Here is a 14,102-nt window from a genome sequence, read left to right as displayed (position 1 = left end):
TGTAAATGCGCCATAACTTTTGTTACACTTATTTGTAAAAATTATCTAAGCCTAACACTAAATAGCCAAAATACCCCTTCTATTTGCATGCTTTTCTTTAGAAACAATACAATCCCATAGAATATTAGAAATGGTCCAAAGGTAACTTATTTTTAGTATCCTTCCCACCACAGGAGCTCATGTAAAGAAAGCCCACACTTAAAAGATTAACACATTTACTTACCTTGGTGGTTGTTGAACTCCACCATTTTGCTGCTTTCTGCCTGCTGCAGATATTCCACACTTCGGGGTTTGTAAATCCGCTTTCTGTATTGTGCTCCGGGGTTCCTCATTTTCTGTCACATACCATGGCATGAGCCAGTGGGTAAAAACCCCCCAGAGGGAATGGAATGTTGGCAGGGGAGCAGCAAAGCAGTGGGATTTAAAAGCATGGCTCGCTGGTAAGCAAAGTATATTGAATCAGATCTATTTACTGTCATGATTTTTACTTTAGGAAAGGAACCCACTTTACGACCCTGCATACCTTAAAATGCTTTAAAAGACTATTTAACTTTAGAAATACTGGGAGTTGTTAGCAAGTATGAAGTACAGGGTTACTACAAATACCTGGTGCAGCTTTCAACAATCTTTGCTATACCATAATTAAAAAGGTAAAATATTATTATTATTACCTAGCATTGATATAGTGCCAACATATTGCGCAGCACTTTACAAAGTCCAGTGTTCTCCTCAGCCCCCTTTAGCCAGGTGCACCTCCCAGCACTTTTCAGCATCCACCCAGCTGTTTTTGCCTTAATAAAATGCCTGGGTTGAGCACTGAAGTCCATAGTTATGTCACTAGCTGTCCCTCAAAAGGGCTCACAATCTAATTTCCCTACCTCAGCCATAAGTCTTAATGGTGTCTAAGGCCAATTTTTTTGGGGAAGCCTATAACCTAACTGCATGTTTTTGTAATGTGGGAGGAAACCAGAGTACGCGGAGGAAACCCACGCAAACACGGGGAGAACCTGCAAACTCCACGCAGATAGTGTCCTGGCCAAGATTCGATCCTGGGACCTGGCACTGCAAAGGCCACTGAGCCATCATGTTTCCCAGCTTAGCAAAGTATTCTAAAGCCAATAATATTTTAGAGTGGTGATAGGATAGAATTCTATTGCTGTCTGTGTCCTCTCCATTTCTCCATTTGTTCTATTGACCACTGTCATGTTTATATAAAAGTAAAATGAATGAGAAAATCCAAGAATTGTTACCTATACAGGAACAAAGAAAAAAATCTTCCAACATGACAGCAGCCTAATACAGGATTTCTTTTCTTTTGGAGAGATCCCATCTCAATTTTTGTTGTGCCTATAAGAAAAATCGCTTTGTTTAGGTGCACCTCAATGCAACCACAGACCTGATACTTATGCTGGTATGTGTAGCCCATGGCAGTGCAGCAAGAGACATCCATGCAGCATTTTTGCCACAATTTATAGTAGTTGCTTTGCATTAAAACTAAGATCTGCCACAAAGGTTCGTTGAGGTTCTGTTCAGAATGAACCCAGCCTCAGGAAAAATTCTGTGTAAATAGAGTGTAAAATATAAACTGACAGGTGTTGTAGTATTCCCTATGCTGCCTAAAGAATAATACATTTAGATATGCTTTTAAGTGGAGCAGTTACCATCTGCCACCCGTCATCTGTAAAATATACCAAGTCTGAATGCAGTTGTATAATCCATGCATGCTGCTTTTTTTTTCTTTAATAATTAAAATAAGGTAAGTGAACTAGTAGGTGTAACTGCCTGTGCTTTGTTCCACCTTTCTTTGTAAATGAACCCTAGTATATGTACAGAACACCTTATTAGATGCTTGCTCATGGCTGACATTCGAGCATTAAAGTTAAAATCAGACAATAATGAGAGATCTATTATGAAAGCCAAAACATAAACTGACCTTAATGAAACAGAATAACCAGTTAGTTATGCAGGGAAGGAGTATTAATTGCCATGATTTAATGATCAGTCATTCCCCACCTAAAGTGTCCTAGCAATTGTATTAACAGTACATCTTCATTTCATTAGAAAAAAATGAAACCATACTGTGAGTAGGAGACAGTCATTTCCTGTGGCTGTGGGAAAGGGCTTTCTACAATTGCAGAAGATGGTATTTGATTTTTTTTATATTCAAGTCATTCAGGATTTTTTTTAATTGGGTGCATTGTGAGGCAATAACTGCAAAAACAATTTGCATTGTGAGGGAAAAAGGAGTTAAATATATAAATGAAAGAATAGGCTATTAGGCAAAATTGTTTAATAAACTGTAAGCAAATATTTGCATAACATTTTTATTTTATTTTGGTTTAGGTAAATTGGTGCAGGTTTTTTTTATGGCACCAATATTGGGAATTATTGTTCATTGGCGCCATCCTTTAAGGATTGAGTACTGTGTTTTTTGTTTTTTTTCATACTATGATATGAAGAGCACAAAAATGTATGAGCTTCAAATGCAGGCTCCTAACATTGCCAACAGGCCTTTATAGAAGATCTGTTTTACATGGAGACAGGCCTGAATTGAAGGGACCCAGGGAGCGATAAGGGAAGGCCTACATGATTGGGGGCAGAAGGAGCAAGACAGCAAAAGGGTTAATGGTATTGGAAGTGATGAGCAGGGCTGATGTAAGAATAGGAGAGGTTAAAGAGAGTAAAGCCTGGGTTTAACAAGGGGTGTGGTATTCACTTTTTAGGAGGGATGGAGAGAGGGTACTGTGTTTGAAAGGGCAATGAGGTCCTCTAGGGAAGGTGGTTTTTGGTGATAGTGTCAGTGGCGGGAGATCCATCGTTGGTCCGGATTCTCCTGAATGTAGTGGTAAAAGCCATGGTTGGAAGGTTAAAAGGGGTGGGGACTGCAAATAATTTGTAATTTTGTTCCCGAGCTGGGGTTTGCATGCAGCTGGGAGCATAAACAACATGGTGGCGCAGATGCTTGGTGGGTAGTTGAAGGAGGCTGTCGAGGACCAGTAAACTAAAGAAGGAAGAGTTTTCAGGATATAGTTAGAGTTGGATTGATATATAACATATAACATAACACTTATAGGTTTATTATTTTAATGTATGCTATGTTGTTAATGTGGTTATTTATTTTTATTGTTATTTTTATATATAATATTTATTTCATTTGTAAAAAAAAGGCCTTCGCCCCCTTAATCACTAAGGCTAAGTACACACATGCATTAATTGTCGTTGGAAAGGATCTTTTCTAACAACTGCACAATACATGAACGAGCGCTGTGCATACAGTACCGTTTATGCTGTATGGAGAGGGGAGGGAACGACGGAGAGGCCCCCCACTGTGCTCTCTCCCCTTCACTTAATGTATTACGATCATTCATCGTCTGTGGATCCGCCAAGACGGTCGTTCGGATGATGGACAATGAGCATGGTGCACATGCCCTAAGCAGAATATTGGATGAAAGCTATTGCACATGTGTACGTAGCCTATTTGTGTTGTGTGTTAATTGTAAGGGGTTAATTAGGGGGTGAGGGTAGAAGGCTGGATGCGAGTTCTTTGCGGTGCCACATTCATGCTACAGAAGACTAAATGTTTGCTGGAGTAAACAGTCAGAGACATGAAGCTAAAAACAAGAAAAAAATGCAACCACCACACCTAAGGGCTGAATTCCTGCTATATATTTTTTTCTGTTGATGTTTGATACAGATTGAATGTATAAATGTTGACCTTTTGCAGTATGAAACCTGTTTGCTAGCTAAATAGTTGAAAAAATTGAGGATGGGCAAGTATTTTAGTAAGCATTTTAAACTCTAATAAACAATAGTATGCTTCAACCCAAAATTAGTGAAGTCTTCCTCCGGTGCAAGACCTACTAAAGGTTAATCTTATAATGTGAATCACAGGGGAGAGTTCTGTACCACACCTTGATTAATATACATTATTTATCTGGGAAAACAGGTTTTAAAAACTTGAAATTTAGATTTTTGACAAGATGTCATGGTTTATATAGTATAAGATGTAGAGCAGATGAAGGCCTGCCCTTGGAGTTATTCAATTCTCCACACATCTACCCAACCCATCTCAAATATAAATTTGCTAAATGATGTAGAATATGGATTTGGGTAATGAACCAGCCTGTTCATCAGTGTTTGCCTTTCATCATATGAGTCAAAGGTAAATGTAAAGTGTAATTTTGAAAGACTGGTAAAGCGTCATAGGTTCATATTACAATTATAGTATATAAAATTAACAAGTGAAATAAACTTCGCTCTCCTTTCTGAATACATTTGTTACAGCCTTCTACAACCTAGTTATATATTTATATAAAGTTATATAGTTTATTACAAGGCTTCACTAATCATTTCTGGGAACACCACAGTCCTGTTATATTCTATGATTTACCATAGCTAGAATAATCAAGTACAAAATAGCTGAATCACTTTTTCCACTTTTAGATTCTGAGAATGGATCATGATATTTCCGGCATAAGTATATTATGCTTCTGTAGTACTTATGGCTGTAATATGGCTACGTTCTTCAGGTGGACTTTTACACATGATTCAATGGGGTACTCCTAATTACACTATCAACTTGTCAAGCCTTAAACAAGTTACAAATAAGTAAGGAAAATTGTATTTGGCAAAGCCCTTAGTCTTTCTATAGCTAGAGTATGTGGGGGCAGGGATTACAGCATTAAAATGCTAGTTGTCTGACTGCCATAGTAATTCAGAAATTGAATCCTAGAACAAGTAATTCTGTTTGAGGTTAGTTGATATGAACAGAAAAAATAAATAAATGCTAGCAGGTTAAATTGCTTTATTGTAAAAGACTTTGCAAGTTGTCATCATTGGAGCAGGGCAAGCAAGTGGGCATTTTTCATATTATCATCTTAGCATATTTTTCGTACTTTTTAAGCAGCTGGCAATTGTGACAATTGATGATCAGGAATGTGAATTTGGCTTTACCATGATTCTTTTATCTAAATTTAAAAAAAGAAAAATTGCTGACCTTTACTTATATTTGTTGTTACAGAACATATTTCTATTGTTCATTGAGATTTCAGATTTAGGGGTGTTGTGATAGACTTGCTTGGCTCTTGATGATACGAGGGGGGGCTGAGAAGATTCTGGCTTTGCCCCCTTCCAGATAAAATAGAAAAATGAGTGTGGGGGCATATGACAGCCTAATATCTTAGTATGTAACTGCGCAAATATCAGGTCTTTGTGATTCTTAAAACTGTTTGTTTTTTCTTGAGAAGCTGTGATGGCAGAGGCACAAGCAAGTTTCACGTCGTTGGAGTTACGGGCCGTCATGATGTTTTTGTTTCTCCAGGGAAAGTCAGCAAAGGACATTCACACTGAGATGTCACAAACACTGGGGCAAAAGTGTCCTTCCTCTACAGCACTGTCAAAACCTGGATATCTCGTTTCAAGACCGGGCATTTCACTGTTGAAGATGAGCCCCGCAGTGGGCGCCCCCCGACCTCAACCTACCCAGCAACCTGCGATGCTGTTGCTGATATTGAGCTGATATTGAGGACCGGCGAATATCCGCAAAAAAGATACTTGACATCTCACAGGAGCGCGTTAGGTTTATCACCACTTTCCTAGACATGCGCAAGCTTTCAGCGAAGTGGGTGACGAAATGTTTGAACAGTGATCATAAGAAGGAACGAGTTGAAGCATCCAAAGCCGTTTTCGCCCATTTTGAAAAAAGTCATGGCGTTTTCTGGGACAAAGACAGTATTCTGTTGGTGGACTACCTACCTCAGGGTTCTACTATCACTGGACAGTATTTTGCTAACCTTCTGGACCAGCTAAAGGAGGTTTTAACCAAAGGAATTATTTTTGGGAGGAAAATGCACCTATTTTTGGGAGGAAAATGTCCAACGTTGTGGCTGCCAAATTGAACACCCTGGGTTTCCAATTGGTCCACCACCCCCCTACTCACCTGACCTGGCCCCTTCGGACTATTATCTGTTCCTGAATTTGAAGAAACACCTGAAGGGGCAACGTTTTGAGGACATTTCTGATGTAAAAGATGCTGCTGGGAGCTGGTTTGACGCCCAGCCAGAGGACTTTTATTTAAGCGGTCAAGAAAAGCTGCAACTACGCTGTACCAAGTGCATCAGTCTCAGGGGGGAATATGTTGAATAAATGTGTTATTTTATAACTCTGGCTTTCTTCTTTCTGGGCAAAGCCAGGAACTTCCTAGCACCCCTTCGTACTTGATGATGATAAAACATAGCGGAGATGTCAGGCTACACCAGCAGTGTTCCAGTTTTACCGCACCCATGAAAAATGAAAAGAATGTTAAGTTGTTTCAACCTGAAACAGTAATAACAAATGTGTCACATTCTATGTTTTTGTGTATACTAAAGATATGCTATGACACAAAGGCCTTTGTACATATTGATTTTGCTAATCATATTCATATTTTTTCAAATATGAAGAAATCATTAGTTGTAAAGCTGGGGCTTTTACTCTCTTGTAATCCCCTTTAAAAAATGCTTTACAGTTGTTTTGAATTGTGTAAAAGTTTTACTGCCTAAGAGTTACTAACAACACCAAAGATAGATTGCCTTAGAGCAGAACAAAACTGAAATTAAAAAAATTACATTTTAATCCTGCAGGTCCCTCAATGGTGCTGGACCTTCTTTTGATCCGGTCCCGCATCATCTTAGAATTCCTCATCCCAGCATGAAGGAAGTGCCAGGCGCCGCAATCTTTTATCTTCTCTTCCGTCTTCTTGCTACGTCACCCAATCTTGCATCATCAGTTTGTCTTTCTAGTTGTTTGCCAGCAGTGAAGTTGGCTATTTTTCATTCGATATGCTTGCTAAGTGATCCTCTGTCAATCAGTAATTGGTCCTTCATTTTCTGCGTGGTTACTTTCTAGCTACTTCTAAGCTTCCTGCAGCTTCTACTACATTCTCCTGCATTCCAGTTGTTGCTTTTATTCCAGCCTTTTTGTTTTTCTGTATTCTGGACCCTATTCTTTTACCCCAATGTGTATACCAGTGCTCAATTTATACTCATTGGTTTCTTACTAAGGAGATCTTGTGCTCAGGTTTATAAGTTATCCTTTTGCTATGCTGGTTCTAAGTGTGATATGGGAAAATCCTTTTTTAAAACCTACAAATCTTGCAACCTGTAGGCTTACACCCGTTCAACATGATTGTATGTTCTCTGATTCTATTATTTATACCTTCTAAAATTAACCATTGGCCAGTTTCTTAACACTAGGTTTTATTTGTTGGCCCTGACCTCAAATATAGATTTGGACATGTGATTACTAATTTTTTTTTCTGTTGATGACCGTAGCTATGCATTTACTAAAACGTATGTTCAGTCACAGCTAGTGCATGGTATCCTGTCTCTTCTAATATGTATGCATTGCATTGGAAAAGTGATTGAACGCCCCAGAAGCCAATCATCTTCAGTTGGTGATTCATGGTTCAAGCACATTTGTGCACAATTGGTTTATTTACTAAAAAAAAAATCCTAAAGTTCAGAAATTTGTATTCAATAGTCTCTCATTTGACTTATGTTCCTGTTTAACAACAAAGCAGCATTATCATACTGCCCACTCATAAACTAGTAGAAAATAGTTTTCTTTTATAGCCATGGGAGCATTACCAGCACGGAAAAATATGTATTCAAGATACATTTCAAGGTCAAGGTTTTATTTAGTCTACAACAGACTCCTAACAAAATATTGACATTTACCCCGTAGCAGAATAGTCAGACTACATACATTGCAACAAATGCATGCAATGTCTAACTGCTAGAGCAATGCAGTTCTTTTACTGCAGAGTCAGATTGGCAGTTGACATTGAATGTAATGATAGATCCAGCGTAAAGACCCCCTCCGTGTGCAATTACATTTTTGGTGACTTTTTGGATATGTTTGAGTGAAGTATTTCATTTACACCTTTAGTCTTTTTTTTTCTCAATTCTGATCATTTTGTTATTAAGTTTGGACTGGCACCATCAAAGCTGGAAACACTTGTTTCTTGTACACTTGTGGGATCCGGAATAAAAAAGTAGTTTAAATATTTCTTAAAATGATTGTAAACTGAGTCCTGTGGAGGATAAGTGGCTTTTCAAAACAGTCCAGCAGTTAAAACAATTAAACAGCAACATCCGTGTTAAGCTACGTACAAACTTCCAATTATCGTTTGTAAATGAACGACAAACGATCCTGCACGATATCTGCGAACGATCGTATAGCACCGATCCTGTACATACAGATAACGACACGATCGTTCAAAGATATTGTACACACGTATATATACACACCGTATATATGAATATATATATATATATATACACACACACTCACATACACAATACAGCCTGTATTGATCAAATGTTCGTTCATCGCGCATGCTCAGAACATGCACGATCACTGAACGACCGTACACACGATAGATGGTCAACGATCGTCGTCCAATCCGATCCGCTGGTCCGGTCGTTCATTTCCAACCACTATTCTCGTTCGTCGGCGTTGTTGGTTACTTTTTTTACAAACGATTTTTGGCCAATCGGTCGTTCGTCGTTCATTTCCAACAATAAAAATTGGACGTGTGTACGCAGCTTTAGGCATATTTATATACATAAAGGGAACCTGTTATGTTTGAAATACGGACAGATTGTTGAAAGCTGTCATTTACTGACTTGTTTTCAAAAGACTGCTGGATTTTTACCTTGTATCCTGTCTGTAAACTCTCTGAAACCTTTAAAAGCATGTTTTTTATGCATTTAGCAGCCTCTTCATACATATTGTGGTATCCATCTTATAGGTGCCCTATAGTGAACACCATACTTATTGGGGCTTTGTCCGTATTTTAGGAACATAGAAGTAAAAAAAAACACTAATTCAGAAACCTAAATGTCTATGTGTATAGCACATTTGTTTGTGGATTTTAACTTGTATATAAACCACCACTCTGACGTTAAAATATACAGGTATTTAAAAAGCTGTGTACATTTTCTTAATTTCTTTATAAATTTGACCGCAAAATGGCTCAGTGGCTATCACCCTGACCCTGGCATCGCAACTATAGAGTTCAGGTATGAATTTCAGCAGGTATCGCATGGGAATTGTATTTTATCTGCATTTGTGTGCATTTCTTTCTACATCCTAAAAAACGTGATGATAGGTTAGTTGTTTTATCCCCAACATGGCTTTAGACTATGGCTACGTACACACGTTCAGTATTTGTCATTGGAAGGGATGTCTCACGATCCTTTTCAAAGACAAAAGACTGAAAGAGTGCTGTACATACAGGGCTGTTCTGCTCTTTGGGGAGGGGGAGAACGAGCGAGTGCATCCCACTGCGTTCTCTTCCCGTCACTTGTATTATGATCGTTAGTAGACTATCTGCCAGGATGGATCCATGAACGAAGTGCGGTTCACATGTCAGATTCTCGTCCGATACTAGTCCTGAAGTGATCAGACCAGAATCATCTGACATGTATTAGATAGCCAAAGTTAATATCAGATGACTCTAAAGGACAGTGGCATGGAGAGGACTTTTTTATCCACGGAAGAGGATATCAGCACAATTGAATATTGCTCTTGAATTTGATTTGATCTATAATCTGGTCTAAAAAACTCGATATGAAAAACAGTGTTTCACTGCATGATTTAAAATGAAGTTGTTGATGGAAAAAGAAACTCCAATTTTATGACAATGATAAATGTAGGTATAATTGGAGTCAATTATTTTAGTGTTTGAAACATTTCCCTGCTACACAAGTAATTTTTTCTGCTTTTCACTGCAGAGTTCTGTTGCAATTAACCCATTCAAATTTCAGTTAATAAGACTGGTTTGGTTTACCAAAGGTTATCTAAATGCAATGGCCTTCATCAGTCCACATCAGTATTGTTGTCACTTTGCCTAAATATAACAAAGAAAGACTGATCCCACAGTGATATTTTTTAGGAACTACCACTTAAGTGGTTGCCAAGCCAATTGTTAATCACCAAGGGAGTGGAGAAGGAAAGAAGAAAAACGTCTTTTTGGCTACAGCAATTTAAAACATCTTAATATCTTTTATGAAACTTACTTTGTCACTTTGCTTAGTTGTTTGAGTCCTGCAAAGATAATTGCAAATACAATGCAATCCTGAATTGTAACGCTCAACAGACAACTTTTGCCATTAGAAATAACTGGGTTTATGGTTTCTAGCTGGCTACCATAAGAGAAAAATACTGAATACTTATGGCATTCATAGGCAGTAACCATATCAGAAACCATGATTTTATACATGGTACAGATTTGATAGTCTGCCAAAATACCCTTTAGACAGACAGCATCTGCAAAAAATAGCACTTTATCCTTGCCTAGTTCAGTACCTGTGCATGAAATATTAGTTCTGTAACATAAGAAGCTTCATACCATATACTTGGTTCCATACTCAGAGCACAGATAAGGTAAAGACAAGCAAAATGTCCTGCCGTATTATAAGCCACTCTAGCATGCTGTCTTTTGGGAAAACTTTGCCAGCAGTCCCAGTTTTGGGCACCAGTTCACAAAAAGGAACTGCGAAGAGTGCAGAGAAAGACAACTAAACTAATAAAAGGAATGGAGGAGCTCAGCTATGAGGAGAGATTAGCTGAACTGAATCTATTCTCCCTTGAGAAGAGACGTATAAGGGGGGGATATGATCACCCTGTATAAATATAAACGGTCCATATAGAGAACTCTCTTCCCCATTATTCACTTTGAGATCATTACACAGAACAAGAGGGCACTCTTTGCGTCTGGAGGAAAAGAAGTTTAAGCTCAGGATAAGGAAGGGATTCTTCACTGTAAGGTCTGTGAAAATGTGGAATCGGCTCCCTCAGGAAGTAGTTTCAGCAACTACTATAGATTGCTTTATGAAAAAGCTGGATGATTTCTGGAAGCACAGAATATAACTGGGGATTAAAGCTTTATAGAAAAGATAACAGAGACTAATGTTTCAGGGGACATCCGATTGCCTCATGGAATCAGGAAGGAATATTTTACCCTGTTGGAGCAAATTGTACCAAGGTTTTTTTTGCCTTCCTCTGGATCGACTATGTCCATAGGGTTTTATGTCTGGGATATAACTTGATGGATTTATGTCTTTTTTCAATCTGACTAGTAATTTAAGTATGTAGCATCAGGCCTTTCATTTTCCTTTTGCCCCTCTAACTGAAATCAGCTTCCATATAAGAAATCGATAATTTCTAAGATCACCTAACATACCCAAAAATTTAAGGGCAACTTGGAAGTACCTTAAATAATAAATGCTGCATGACTGAAGCTCAGGTACTCTAGTTGCCACTGAACTCCATATAGTTTAGTCCTTTGTAGGTCTACTAAAAATCCTACAATGTGACCTTCTATGCATTACCACTTTCTTTTGACAAGTTTTCAATTTCTACCCCCTCCCAGCTTGAGTTTCCTAATGCAATATAATCTAAAACTGGTATTTGACAAATACTGCTGCAGTCTCATCTCACCTCACCTTCCATCCTCCTACCCATCGCAATAATTTACACTTATTCCCACTCATCCCACTTTTTTTTTGAAAAGTTTCAACTTGAAGCACCCTATTAGAATTTTTCCACCATCTACTTATTCCAACGCTGGACCACTTCATTTATTGCACAACTACAACCTTTTCATATAGTAGTCTGGAAAAATCAATAGTTACTCTATGGCAATATCGACTACTTAACCTCACGTGAACAGGAGCTAGTGACCTTTCATACCACACCTTTTTAGGATACAGCAGGTTGATGAGCTCAGATTTCTATTTTTCTAGTCTCTTCTAAAAGCTTGGCTCCTTGTGCTGTTTTTTTTCATTTTTGAGTTGTGCTGTACACTTGTTTACTAGAGGATGTTGACAATATATCATGTTTAAAATGCTAAGAAGTTGCAATTATAAAAAGTAAATTTTAGAATCTACTTATGGTTGCAGTGCTGCGTTATTTTTGTATCTGTTCGGCTTTAATTTTACAAATCTGGGGCTTACATAAACTTAATAATATAATCATCTTCAAGTTCCAAGTTTTTTTCAAAAAGACTCTCTGTAGACTTCCCTTCCCTAAAACCCTCCTCTACAACTTTCCAGAGATTCTCCCTCTTGTATGTGCCCAAAACGGTAATCCATATTCATGATGTAGCCTTACATGGGTTTATACAAAGGAATTATACAAGGGAAATTCTATACTTACATCATATGTTTTTATTTCCTTTTTATACATTCCAAGATTTTATTTGCTTTTGCAGCTGCCATTTGAAATTGAGTGATACTACTTAGTTTACTGCTAAGATTTATTCCTAGGCACTACTCCAGATTTTTCCCCCGTTTCCTGCATAGAAGTTGATTAATTTGGCACAGCGTAGGTTCACAGCCTTACAAGCTGTAACTGACCATTTAAATAATCTACTGTAACAGTTCGTGAAGATCCTCATGTTAATCTCTTTCTGAGATTTTAAAAATTCTGTATAATTTTGTATTGAAAGAAGGCCACAGTACTGTCTATAACTTCTACCAGGTTACTACATAAAAAAAACAAAAATGTAATGTAGTACAGACATCAATTTTTGAGTTGTTTTCTACCTTTTACTAGCTTCAGTCTCTGTTGAAGAATTGGCTGCGTAGAGAAGAAAATGTATTCCTCCACCACTAACGCCCCATATAGAAGTAGATGTGAGGTTTATTATTAATTGTATTTGAAATAGCCTTTAGATCTTTATTTAAAATCTTAAAGTTTTTAATATTTCTTTTCTTGGACTACAGCTGTATGACCAGTGAATTCTTCTCAGTATAGTGTCTGTGAAACCTGGTGTACCCTTGGAAACTTTACCTGTATTGTTTCATTGTAGCAGTAAAATGGTGTATGATAAGATATACCACCTTTGTATATAATCATTTGCTTCCTCTTTTTTCTTTGTGTATTTTGTTGATCATTGATCTCTACTAAATTATATGAAAACATTGTGCAAATAATTCATGGGTGAATATTAACTTTGTTTTGCTTGCATAATTTTTTATTCACATGCATAACTTTTGCACATTTATCATTTGCTGTCTGTTTTTTTGTATTAAGATAGATTGTACCAAGCTCAGTATGTCTATCTATTGGTGGCCGGAAAAGAAGCATACAGTATCAGATCATGCTAAAGGGTGGTTTTAGACTTTTTGTTGCTCATTGCACACATTGGGCCTGATCTATTAAAGCTCTGGAGAGGATGCACTTTCAATAGTGAACCTAGGTGATCCAGCAAACCTGGAATGGATTTACTAAACGTCATTTTCTATTTGCTAGCAAATGTTTTCAATCCTGGACCAGATCCAATCCAGGTTTGCTGGATCACCCAGATTCACTGATGAAAGTGTGTATCTTCTCCAGTCTTGAAGAGTTTTAATAAATTAAGCCCATAGAATTAAGAGGAAACCCAACCTGTGGTAAATTTAAGACTCACTGTGCCCATAGTGTACAACCAGACTTAACGAGACTATACTATACTCATGCATCAAATGCTCCTTTCTCTATGTGTATATCTAGCCATTTTTTTTGTTTTGGACTAACTTCAGTGTGACAAATGTTGGATTTTTATGGCCCAATGACAGTAGTCACCAAGACAAGACAAGTGGGGTAAATCTGCACAGTTGGGACACAAACAAATGAAAACATACAGTACTTCAAACACTTCCACACGATTACAAACTCAAAGGTTTGGTTAAAAAAATAGGTCAAATATTTTTTTCCAGTGTGTGTGACAGATTGTGAGGGATTTTAATACCAAGGTACAAAGGGAATTGCTTTTTGAAAATCCATGGTAAGAAAACTAATGTGGCTTAAAAAGTGTTTTAAGTGTTTGGTGCCTGTGTTTACTCCAAGTGCCAATATGGAGCCTTTTATGTCATTGGCTGCACTTAGAGCCTCTTTCCATGCCAAAAAAAATTGCTACCCTGGTAAACATGTACAAAATATCTAAAAATATTTAGCTGATCATTATAAATGTCTGCTAACAAAAGTAGGTCACCCCTTCCCTCCCCATGTATTTGTCTCCTATGGTTTGGCCTTTTCCTCCCATTAGATGCACCAGGTAATTGTTTTACTTAAAT

General features: G+C 37.7%; 1 protein-coding gene across 1 annotated transcript in view; it reads left to right on the top strand.

Moving 5' to 3' along the window:
* Positions 1 to 14,102, top strand: part of MYO1B (myosin IB) — a 117,341-nt gene that overhangs the window by 56,873 nt on the left and 46,366 nt on the right. The window lies entirely within an intron of this gene.

The sequence above is a fragment of the Pyxicephalus adspersus genome, chromosome 7, assembly GCF_032062135.1.
Source record: "Pyxicephalus adspersus chromosome 7, UCB_Pads_2.0, whole genome shotgun sequence".
NCBI classification, from domain to species: domain Eukaryota; kingdom Metazoa; phylum Chordata; class Amphibia; order Anura; family Pyxicephalidae; genus Pyxicephalus; species Pyxicephalus adspersus.
Note: the sequence above shows the minus strand (reverse complement) of the source record. Positions and strands in the feature narration are given on the sequence as shown.